We start from the raw sequence: 10,248 nt of genomic DNA on the forward strand, positions 1-10,248 counted from the left end.
CTCAGACACCCACAGAGAGACACAGACACAACCGGACTCGCGGAAGCACCTCTCCAGACAAAACCCACACTCGGGCAGATACACGCAGCCACACAAGCACTGCATACTCAGAAACACGAAGGTCCTGATTACGCACAAGCTCCAGACACGCAGGACACCACGATCCGTAATGCGCGCACAGACACGGTCCCGGGGGATGCTTGGACTCAGACACGCGCCGCCCCAGCCCCAGCCCCAGCCCCAGCCCCAAGAGACCCCTCAAAGGCTGGTCCTGGGCCCACCCAGGCCTCCCTGCCCTCAGGCGGCCTCTCTTCTCTCCTCTCGCTTCTCTTCCTCCTCCGCCTAAAGATGTGCAAAACACTCCTCGAAATAAACCCGGGGCTCGGCTCCTCCCTCTCCGCCCCCGGCAGCAGCTCCCCCATTCATTTTCGCCAGTCGCCGGCGAAGTCCCTCCCCCTGCCTGGCCCGGCCCCCGCGGCTCCCCGCCCGCCGGAGACCGCGGCGCACTCGGGCTCGCCTCGCCATTCGCCGGCCGCCGCGCTCCGGGCCCCACGGCTGCGAACTGATCCGGCGGGGGGAGGCGGAGGAGGAGAGCGCAGGCGGGCGCAGGCGAGCAGGAGCGAGAGGCAGTGGGGACCTCCTTCCGGAGCCGGGATTCATGCCTGTCCTCGGGACCAGGGAAGGGGACTTTACGGCTGAGTATGAGCCAGGCTGCTAGGAGCCAGGTAGCCCCACGCCTGCAGCCCGCGCGCCGTCCCCGGAATGCGAGCTGGACGCAGGGCTCTCCCAAGTTCCCACCGAGCCGAATAAAAAGCGTCCGCGCGCAGCTCTCCGCCAAAGACGGACGTTGACTCCAGGTAAGGCGGCGCCGGGTGCAGCGCCCCGCAGCCCCGCTGCCCTTGGAGCCCGCCCCGGACCGCATTCGGGGCGCCCTCCCCTCCCCCTCCCAGCACCCTCGTCTGGTCTCCCTCACCGCCTCCAAGTCCTCGCAGGTTCCGGGCAAAGGAGAGGGGGGTCCCTGGTCTCTGAGGCGCCAAGGGTTAAACGTGGGTTTTAGTAAGTGGCGTGTGTACCGGCGCGTGTGTCCCCGCGCGCTCCCGACGTGTGTACCATGGTGGGAACTTGATGTGGTGTGTGTCTGCGTGTGCGGTGTCGTTGGCGTTTGATGCGTGTTTGTGGCGTGCGTGCGTGCGTGCATGTGTGTGTGTGTGTGTGTGTAAGCGGGGGTAAAAAGAGAGGTCCTGTAACCTACTTACCGCGCGATGTGTGAGCATGTTTGTACGTATGTGTTTGTATGTGTGCGCTTGTGTGTCTTTTTAATTAGGTCTCTCCCGCTTACACGGAATAGGATCCCTACTATAGGATCACGTAGCCACTGGGAAACCCGCTGTGGACTTTCTCTTGGGGCCGAGGGTTTGGGTTTGGGGGAAATGAAGGGGACACGGATGGCATCTTATTTACCCAGTGTTGGTACCCTTGGAGAAAAATTCCTCCAAACCATGGAGTCCTGCTACACACTTGGACCTAGGGTTTAATATGAAAGGAAGATGACCAAACCCTGAGGCAAACGAGATGCTGCTGTCACTTTAAATTCCACACTGGGCAGACTCCAGGGTTCTGATGGGAATTGGGAGACACTGGGCAGCCCTTGACAGAGACAGGGGGGAGTCGCCTGTGGGCTTCTTATCAGGGGACTGGCAAGTCTGGATGGAGGTCTGCCCTGCCTCTCGGTTTGTAATCACAGCGGCGCCTTCTGCCTCTCGTGCTTTGGGGGAGAATGTAGGCAAGTTTGCACACCGATTCCTCTTGGGGAAAGGAAGAAGCATCATTTGGGATTTGTTCGCCTCTTACAGCTGCACAGGGTCTCAGGGGAATTTTTCTTTCGGGGCAGCTTGGGGTGAAATGGAAGGAGACAGATGAAGCACTTGCCTAAGATAATCAGTCCTTTCCTCCCTATCTCAGGAGCTTTAGGACCCCCCCCCACCGCAAATCTCTTCCAAAACCGTGCTTCCAATGGCCTCACTGGAGTTAGGAGAAGCCAGAGTGATTGTGTGCCTCTGTGTGTGTATACATGTGTGTACTTTAAGATTTACAATTTATGAAGGGATCATGGGTGGGGGACCTGTGACAGGATGTGGCAGTAATTGACTTAAACTGCTGTGTGGTTTGCATGTCGGATCTCTTACTTGGGCTCCAAAATACTGCCAAGGGCAGAGGGGCCATGGGAAAATTCTCAGACAGTTTTGGTCGAGGCCCTCTTTTCTAACACCTTTTAGCAGCCTGTCCTCTTTCCCCCTTTCTACACATTTTGGGAGCCTTTATAGGCACATCCCTTGGCCATCCTGGCTAGGTGCTGTTGAGATTGGGCTCTGGGGCCAGCCATTGATTTGATTCCTGGCTGCCTGTTAAAGGCTTGCCCTACTCAGCAAAAATGCTGAGTTTTACTGCTGTTAGCATGGCTTCCAGACTCGGCAGCTGGTACTTTCTCAAGGTAAGCGGCAGCCGTCCTCCTAGGCAGTGAAGCTAGGGGAAGACAGGGCTGAGATGGTGGGACATGGCTTCTCACCTACCTTGGTTTAAAGGGACCGCTTAAAAGGCCTGTTGTGAAGGAAGACATATACTTAACTTAAAATTATTTATATATGCATATATGTGTCTTCTGGGGAGAGAAAAAAGCAAACGTGTTTGCAGAAACCTGCCCTGGCTGGTGGGTGAGGTTCTACCTGCAGGCACTTGCAGACATACCAGTCTCTGGCCAGAAGCTGATGCCTCTGTCTGGAGCCTTCACACAGCTGGCCACAGAGTCCACTTCAGGAAGCCCCGGCTAGAGCACAGCCGCCTAGTTCATTCTGGGTAGGGGGTGTGAAGGCAGAGGAGACCTCATGTTGAGATCTGCTCTCATTTTTGCTCTTTTCCAATCCATAGATGATCGAAGCTGGAAGGAATATTAAAGAACAGATAGGCAACACCCTGGGCCCCAGAGAGGAAATGAGAATTCCCTAACACTCTCTAGTGAATTGGTGGCATGCATGCCCAGAATTCAACCCACACTGGCAGTCAGTCAGGTCAATATCTTTTTCCTCCACCGCCCTGTCCAGGAACTGTATAGATCAGTTCCCACCCCTGCCTCACCACCATGCCTCTCCCACCCAAGATAACTGCTTGTCTTCCCTCATCCAACTTTTCATTTCAAGGATACATTTCAGATCTTCACCATCTGGAAACGTGACCCTAGAGAGAAAGGGCCAGTGTTCCAATCACTCTTCTGGCCACACACACACACACACACACACACACACACACACACACACACACACGATTCTTTCTCCAGTGTGTGGTTAGTATGAACAAACCAATACCAAAAGACCCAGGACTGAGTATGACTTATAGAGAGAGAACCCAGCAAAGCAGCTGGACTGTACCTGAAGTTCTTATTTATAAAAGCTTTGCTTTTCAGAGAGCAAAGTATAGCCCATAGATAGATGCAGATACTTTAGCCAAATTAATTTCTTCGTGTTAATTAGAATCTCACCCTTATAAATGTATTTACACTGCAGGCACAAGAGCCTATGTAAGCACAATGCACTCGTATACACACATGTACATATTGATCCAGAAACCTCTTCTACTGGCTGTGGTCCCCCAAAGAGGATAGCAACTTTGGAGCCTAATTGCATTCTCTCATAGAAAGGCACTGACAGTAAGAGAACTGAAACTAGAAAGCCATCTGGATCAGAGGCCCTTGAGAAGTCAGATTCTGGCTCACTCAAAAGTGTGCTTCCAGTCTTCTGCGTGCTCTCTTTGCAGCCAGCGTAGGTTAGTATTGAGAAGCTTGAGGGTTTTAGGCCCCCCTGCAATAAAGCCTTTTCCACATAGGCTTTTCCAGGACTGGCTGCCACTTTAGCTCCCAGAAGGGGGAGCTGTGACTCCATTCCAACGGAGGAGAAACAGTTCAGCGATTCCAAATCAGCTGTGGGGCCCCTGTTGAGTTTAGGAGGCCCTGCTCAGGCTGCACGGAATATATTTGTAGCAGTACAGTGAGGATGGTAAAAATGCTCTCCCCTATTCAGTTCAAGTACGACCTCTTCTTAGCACTTTTAAAAGTTTGTTAATTGACCAAAAAGTCTTCTGTCTCCCTGAAAAAGGTTTCTGCTTAAAGACCCTTCAGTTGTGTGATTAGGTATTTCCTGACTGCATCCTCTCTCTTCTCCTTCCCTCTTCCTGAGATGAAATCACCAGTGCATGTCACCTACACAGCCCACTGAGGTTAGGCACACCTAACCCTTCCTCTCCCCTACTTCCGCTTTGCTAAAATTCGCAGCTTAGCAAAGTAGTCCTGAACTACTGGTAACCATATTAAAGACAAGCGTGGGTCATGTGATTAGGACATGTTTTCAAATGTCATTCCTCTGACCCCCGCCTCCATATTATTTTCAGTTGTGATTCTTCATTATTAAGGATAATGATCATCTTTATCACTTTTGGTCATCTCTTACCTTTATTTTGTAAAACCTTACCCACATTTTAACATGCAGCTCAAATAACCCTTCCAAGAAGTTTTTTCACTACCTCTTGTTAGAATTAATCTCTGTCTGTCTTGTATTTCTATATAACTTTATCTGAAGTGATATTTAACCTTGTTTTATAGCTCCATGGGAATTGGTCTGTCTTGCTTTCTTCCATAGAACATGCACCAAAGTTCTTAGGTGCATTTTTGTGTCCTCAGGGACTGACACATCCTAGTTGCTCTATAAAGATTTAGATTTCATGTCTACTCTTAACAGCAGTCCTCATTTCTCTCTTCTACTGGCTGTCATTTTTTTCTCTGACAGTTACTTCAAATTTACTCAAAGCGGTACTATTACAGCTTCAAAATTACACCATCTATACCAGAAAAATAAGGATGTTTATGAGTCAGGCAGGTAAGTAAAGTTACACCGTCTCTTGTAGTGAATACTGCCCCTGACTGAGTTCTAGGTTCCTCCCTCAAAGTGAACTCTGTCCCTATCTGTGTTCCAGTATCTTTAATTTTGTTCTTTCTTTTAATCTCACTTCCTCCATACTAAGGCAGTTACAAACCCTATTACAGAAGAATAATGTGAGACTCCTGTTGGTTAGGTCTCTTGCCCAAGGTCACACCACCATTAGAACGAGAATTTATGCATAAATACTCCTTACTTGAACATCTCTGCTCATTCCTGTATGCGTTTGAGTTAACAGATGGCCAAGAGATTGGGTTGTGCACTAGATACTAGAAGTAGTTGGGCCATATTGTAACTCTTTGAAGTTGATGGTAGGAGGGTGTCATGGAGTCATTGGATAGCAAAACCTTTGTTTTCCTTGAGAAGTTTCTCTGAAGATACCTCTGGAGATTTTTCAATAACTACACCTGTCTCCTTACTCATAAATTAAGAATTTGTTGGGTACTCTACATACTATATGGCTATTGAGGCTCAGATTTAGCACTTTTACTGACTGTATGTCTTAATATGCAAATTAGGTTTAGTTGTATTTGGAGAGCTGCACTCGGACATTTTCTTACTTTGACCCTAAATCTATTTTCTGTCCGTAAGTCTCTGAAATCACATAAGTAAAATTCTCTTCCAGCTCTTCACAGATTATGAAAGTATAATCATAGCATCATAAGTATTCTCTACAGCCATGTCTTCTGTACCATGTATCTGGAGGCTCCTTACCTTGCTGGATTCTGTCCTATTAACATTCTCTAGTTTATCTTACTTTCAGGATTTAGAAGCAACTAAAAGAGAGAGAGAGAGAGAGAGAGAGAGAGAGAGAGAGAGAGAGAGAGAGAATCTGAAACTGAAGTGAAGATTAAAAGGAAACATTTATTCCTTCAGTTATTCAATAAATATTTAAACGTTGCTCTGGTTTAGTGCTATCAAGTAGAACTTTCTAGAATGTTCTATGTGCTTTCCAGATTGGTTGCCACTAACCACATGTAATTATTGAGCACTTGCAGTGTGGCTAGTGCTATCGATAAACTGAATTTTAAATTTTGTTTAACTCCTTCCTCCCTCCCTTTCTCCCTCTCTCCTCTCTCCTTCCATTCCTTCCTTCCATCCTTTGTTCCTTCCTTCCTCTCTTTTTTGTGGCACTAGAAACTAAATCACTGGGGGCCTACTCATGCTACAGGAGTATTCTAACACTGAGCTATACCCCTAGCCCTTTTTTATTTTTATTTTGAGACAAGGTTCCAGTAGGTTGCTAAAGTAGCCACCATTATGTTATCCTTATTTCCCAGGCTGTGGAATTATAGAGATATACCACCATGTCCAGTTTAATTTCTATTGATTTCTTTTTTTTTTTTTTGGTACTGGGAATCGAACTCGGGACCTTGTGCTTGCCAGACAGGTGCTTGTGCTGCTGAGCTATATCCCCAGCTCTCTACTGATTTTTAATTTTAATTTACATAGTTCTATGAAGCTGTTTTATGGTATTGAGCGGTAAAGTTATAGACATTAGAAATGTACATGAATACTGTTCTGTTTCCCATGGGGCTCACATTTAATGGGGAGAGAGATGGCTAATAAATGAGGAAGCAAACAGATTAGCACAAAAATTTCATGTAGTATTACATGTCACATAAATAATTTGGGAAAATGCTAGGAAGGAATGTGGATGGTATACCTTTAGATGGGAAAGACATGGAAATTCTTTTCTGAGGAAGTGATATTAGATGTGAGATTTAAGTGAGAGGGAACTAGCTGTGTGTGTGTGAGAATGGATGAGAAAGGTAGGCAGGGGCCAGGGAACAACAGTCTTGTATGAGGGAGAGAATGCTTCCCGTGTGGTTGGGAAGCAGGTGTTCTGAGGACTGGAACATGTTTGGAAATTGAAAGGTGCTCATCATTAGGTGCTTTTGATGGATTTTTATTTTATCTATTTTTAACAACTTATTTCAACAAGTTGTTTAATCAAATTTTCTAATCCTACATTGAGTGCTACGCCTTGGAAATGCCCAAGTCTAAAGGGAGAGGGAGAAACAGGAGTAAAAAGATGGAAAATGGGGAAGAGAATACATATCTGGGAAGAAGATAATTGTAATGGCTTCTGGTAAAAAGAAAAAAAGAGATGGAAACTAGAATCAGTTTTTATCAGCAAATACTCACTGCATATTTTGTCTGTGTAAGGCCTGAATAAAGTGACTTGGGGTAGATGCTGATGAATGCTGAAAGGTGCTGGCAATGTGACAGACTAGATCCATAAATCTATAGATAAGTCTACTCCTAATCGTCCTTTCAGAATGTGGGGAATGTGAAGACTAGAGAAGACACATGTATGGATAATGTGGAGGGAAGGGAGGAAGGAACTACAAAGTCTTGGAGATGCTGGCTGTGTCTTTTCGATGTACATCTCCTTTAATTTCACCTTTTATGCCATAGAAGCATGGGGACACAGAGCCTCTGGCTATAGTCCTGATTCCCACCCCTATAAGCCTAGACCTCTGTAAGAGCCCATCTTTCTCTCTAGCATTGCCTTCTCTAAATGGAGAAGAAGCACACTATGACTTGCCTCCCTGAAGAAATATTGCCCAGCTCTATGGAAATGCTACATGACCAAGTTTTATAAAAGCAGAGAGATGTACTCCTGGTGGCCATGCTTCATCCTAAGGTTTAGGTGTCCTTGAAAAATGAGCGAATCTAAAAGAAGTCATCCCTCAGAGCACAGACTGTGATTCAAGTCAGGGTGGCCGAGTGAGATGGATGGGAATCTGGAGCCACAGAGCAGCTCTTAATATTAGAGTGATCAAATGTGAACATGAACCCCACTGTCCTCTGGAACACAGCAGCCTCGAAAGGCTGCCTAGAAATCCATAGACAGTCCCTGCTACTGAGGGGGGCAAAGAAGACAAATGAGATAATGAGGCTGAGGAAAGTGAAATTAATTTTTTTTCACATGAGAGTGAAGGGAATTGCCATTTCCCTAGGGCACTACCTTTTGGTGATTGTACGTGGCTTTAAGCAGAATAGACTGAATAGGACTGGATCGGGAAAGTTAAGAGGTGAATTACCAGACCTGCCTGCTGTCCTCACACAGGAATAGGGAGTGATGAGAACACACGTAGTGTATCATTCTGAACAAATTCTGTTCTGCATGTGTGGGGGTTCTCACCAGGTGCAGAGCTGTATACAAGGATGTTGGAGCCATCTTGGGAATAGCTAAGCAGCTGTATCCCACCAATGGTGGGAGGTAGATTCATAAGGCAATTAACAAAAGCAAGATGCAATCGGTTTTGTGTAAACTGCAAAGGTCGCAACAGCGGGGCTCCAAGTAAATGGCTCATCTGAACAGCTAGAACCCTTTGTAAGGGCTAACCTAATACTGGCCCCAAAGGGTTTCTGGGATATAATTTACCCAGCCTTTCGAAGGTTCTGTAAATGAGCCAGTGAGAATTTCTATGAGAAAGAACAGGTCCTGGGGTAAAATGAGACAGCTGAGTTATAGATTACAGACTGATTCGGACAGAGGATGGGTAGACGTCCAGGACGTGGTTACATTTCGCTGTTCGCTATTAAACAGCAAGTTCTCAATTCTCCATACTAAGAATTGAGCAATCTGCAAAACTCTGGTGGACTGTGGAATTCCTAGAGTATCTGGAAGCCCCAAGGTAAACCTGTTATTGAGGATTCCGAGAACTATGAGAGCGACAACCACTTTTAGTGAGTACATTTCTATTTACAGGGTACTGGATAGGCTAAATTTCACTTGGAATTTGATGGGTTCTGAGTTTATAGGTGCTTTGTCGGGGAAGAACCTGCATGGAGACTTGCTGATACTATAAAAACATCTGCAGAAGCACAGTGGCCATTAAAAGAAAGAAATCAGCACTTTGGTGTGTTTAGGAGTGTAGGGGAAAGATTGAAAAATAGATTACCTGGCATGGGTTGGTAATACAGTTTTGCTGCTGGGACACATTTTGGAGACATGACTCTTTTTAGATGAAGTGGTCTTCATCAAATGCCATTTCCAGAGATGGCCAAGGCTGGGGCAGGCTGAGTGGGGCCATAAAGAATTTTATTCTGAGTGCATATCAATAGGACAGCATCATTCAAAGTCCAGTGAAGCCTCACAAATGATATCTGAAAATATTACCAGGTCAGCCACAATTTTGCTGGTCCTCTTGTTTCTTTGCTGAAATGGAAATGATACATATATGCAGAGCGTAGTATCTTCACCCACACTTCAGAGCTCCCTGAAATGCCACTATTATAAAACTATTCTTGGAGTGGAAAAGTGTATGTATATGTGCATGTATGAATAGGTCACATATTCTTTGTGCTGTAATGGGGCCTTAATGTAGGTTTCTTACTGAATATTCTCCACAAAGTCATAGGTAGAATTATTTCCCATTCTAGACATGAGAAAACTGAGGCACAGAGAGTGCCTCATATAGATTATATATAGATTCTTTTCTCTTTAAGACCAAACAGTACATGGGTTGCTTAGGGAGCCCTAATCCTGTGTAACCCACTTCATCGTGCCCCTTTGTTTCCTAATGCTACCTTTCTAAGGTCATTCATTGACTGGAAAATTATTATGTCAGTGAGGATTTGAATGTGCTTGTGTCTGATTTCAAATAGAGTGGTTACTGGTTTCCGTGTTGGAGTCGAATACCTGCTCTTCCACTTATTACCTGTCTGACCTTGGTCTGATTACCTAATGTTCCCACATCAGTTTCCTCGTCTGTAAAATGAGGATATCAATAGCAACTCTGCATAGAGATAATGTGGGCATCTAATGAGTGTGTATTAGAGGTGCTTTGAACAGTGCCAGACATTCTGATCATCAAAATTATATGAGCATTAACCATTACTGCTTTTTATGATTGTTACCTCTTGTTGTGTCAGATTAAGCATTGTCTGTACAGTGACATATGTTTCTCAAATTGGAAACATTATGCATGAAAGAGATTATTATTAGGTTTGAGGTACAGACAGCCTCCCAAAGGAGTTAACTCAGTCACTTTTACCAAGTCCCCCCCTTTTCCCATCCATCCCCAACTGTAGAGGCATGGCAGCAGTGATTATGGGAGACAGGCAGAAAGTGGGAAAAGGAGCAGAAATATAGAAAATAACCAAGGCAAATTTTTAAATTATCTGTATTTCCATGGGTCAGAGAGAAGATACAGATGTGAGATCATGTGTCACCAAAGCTGAAAGTCATCTTCTATACAGACTCCTTCCCTTCCCTTCCCTTCCCTTCCCTTCCCTTCCCTTCCCTTCCCTT

The 10,248-nt window shown here is 45.8% G+C and overlaps 1 protein-coding gene across 1 annotated transcript in view; it reads left to right on the forward strand.

Annotated features, from left to right (window-relative positions):
- The first annotated feature begins 475 nt into the window (after positions 1–475).
- The window catches only part of Brinp1 (bone morphogenetic protein/retinoic acid inducible neural-specific 1), a 174,901-nt gene continuing 165,128 nt past the window's right edge, over positions 476–10,248 (forward strand). Inside the window, exon 1 of the mRNA XM_005382605.2 lies at positions 476–857. The gene's annotated coding sequence lies outside the window, so the exon portion shown is untranslated. The remainder of the gene's footprint in view (positions 858–10,248) is intronic.

Source organism: Chinchilla lanigera, unplaced genomic scaffold (assembly GCF_000276665.1).
Source record: "Chinchilla lanigera isolate Chin_1 unplaced genomic scaffold, ChiLan1.0 scaffold00018, whole genome shotgun sequence".
NCBI classification, from domain to species: Eukaryota; Metazoa; Chordata; class Mammalia; order Rodentia; family Chinchillidae; genus Chinchilla; species Chinchilla lanigera.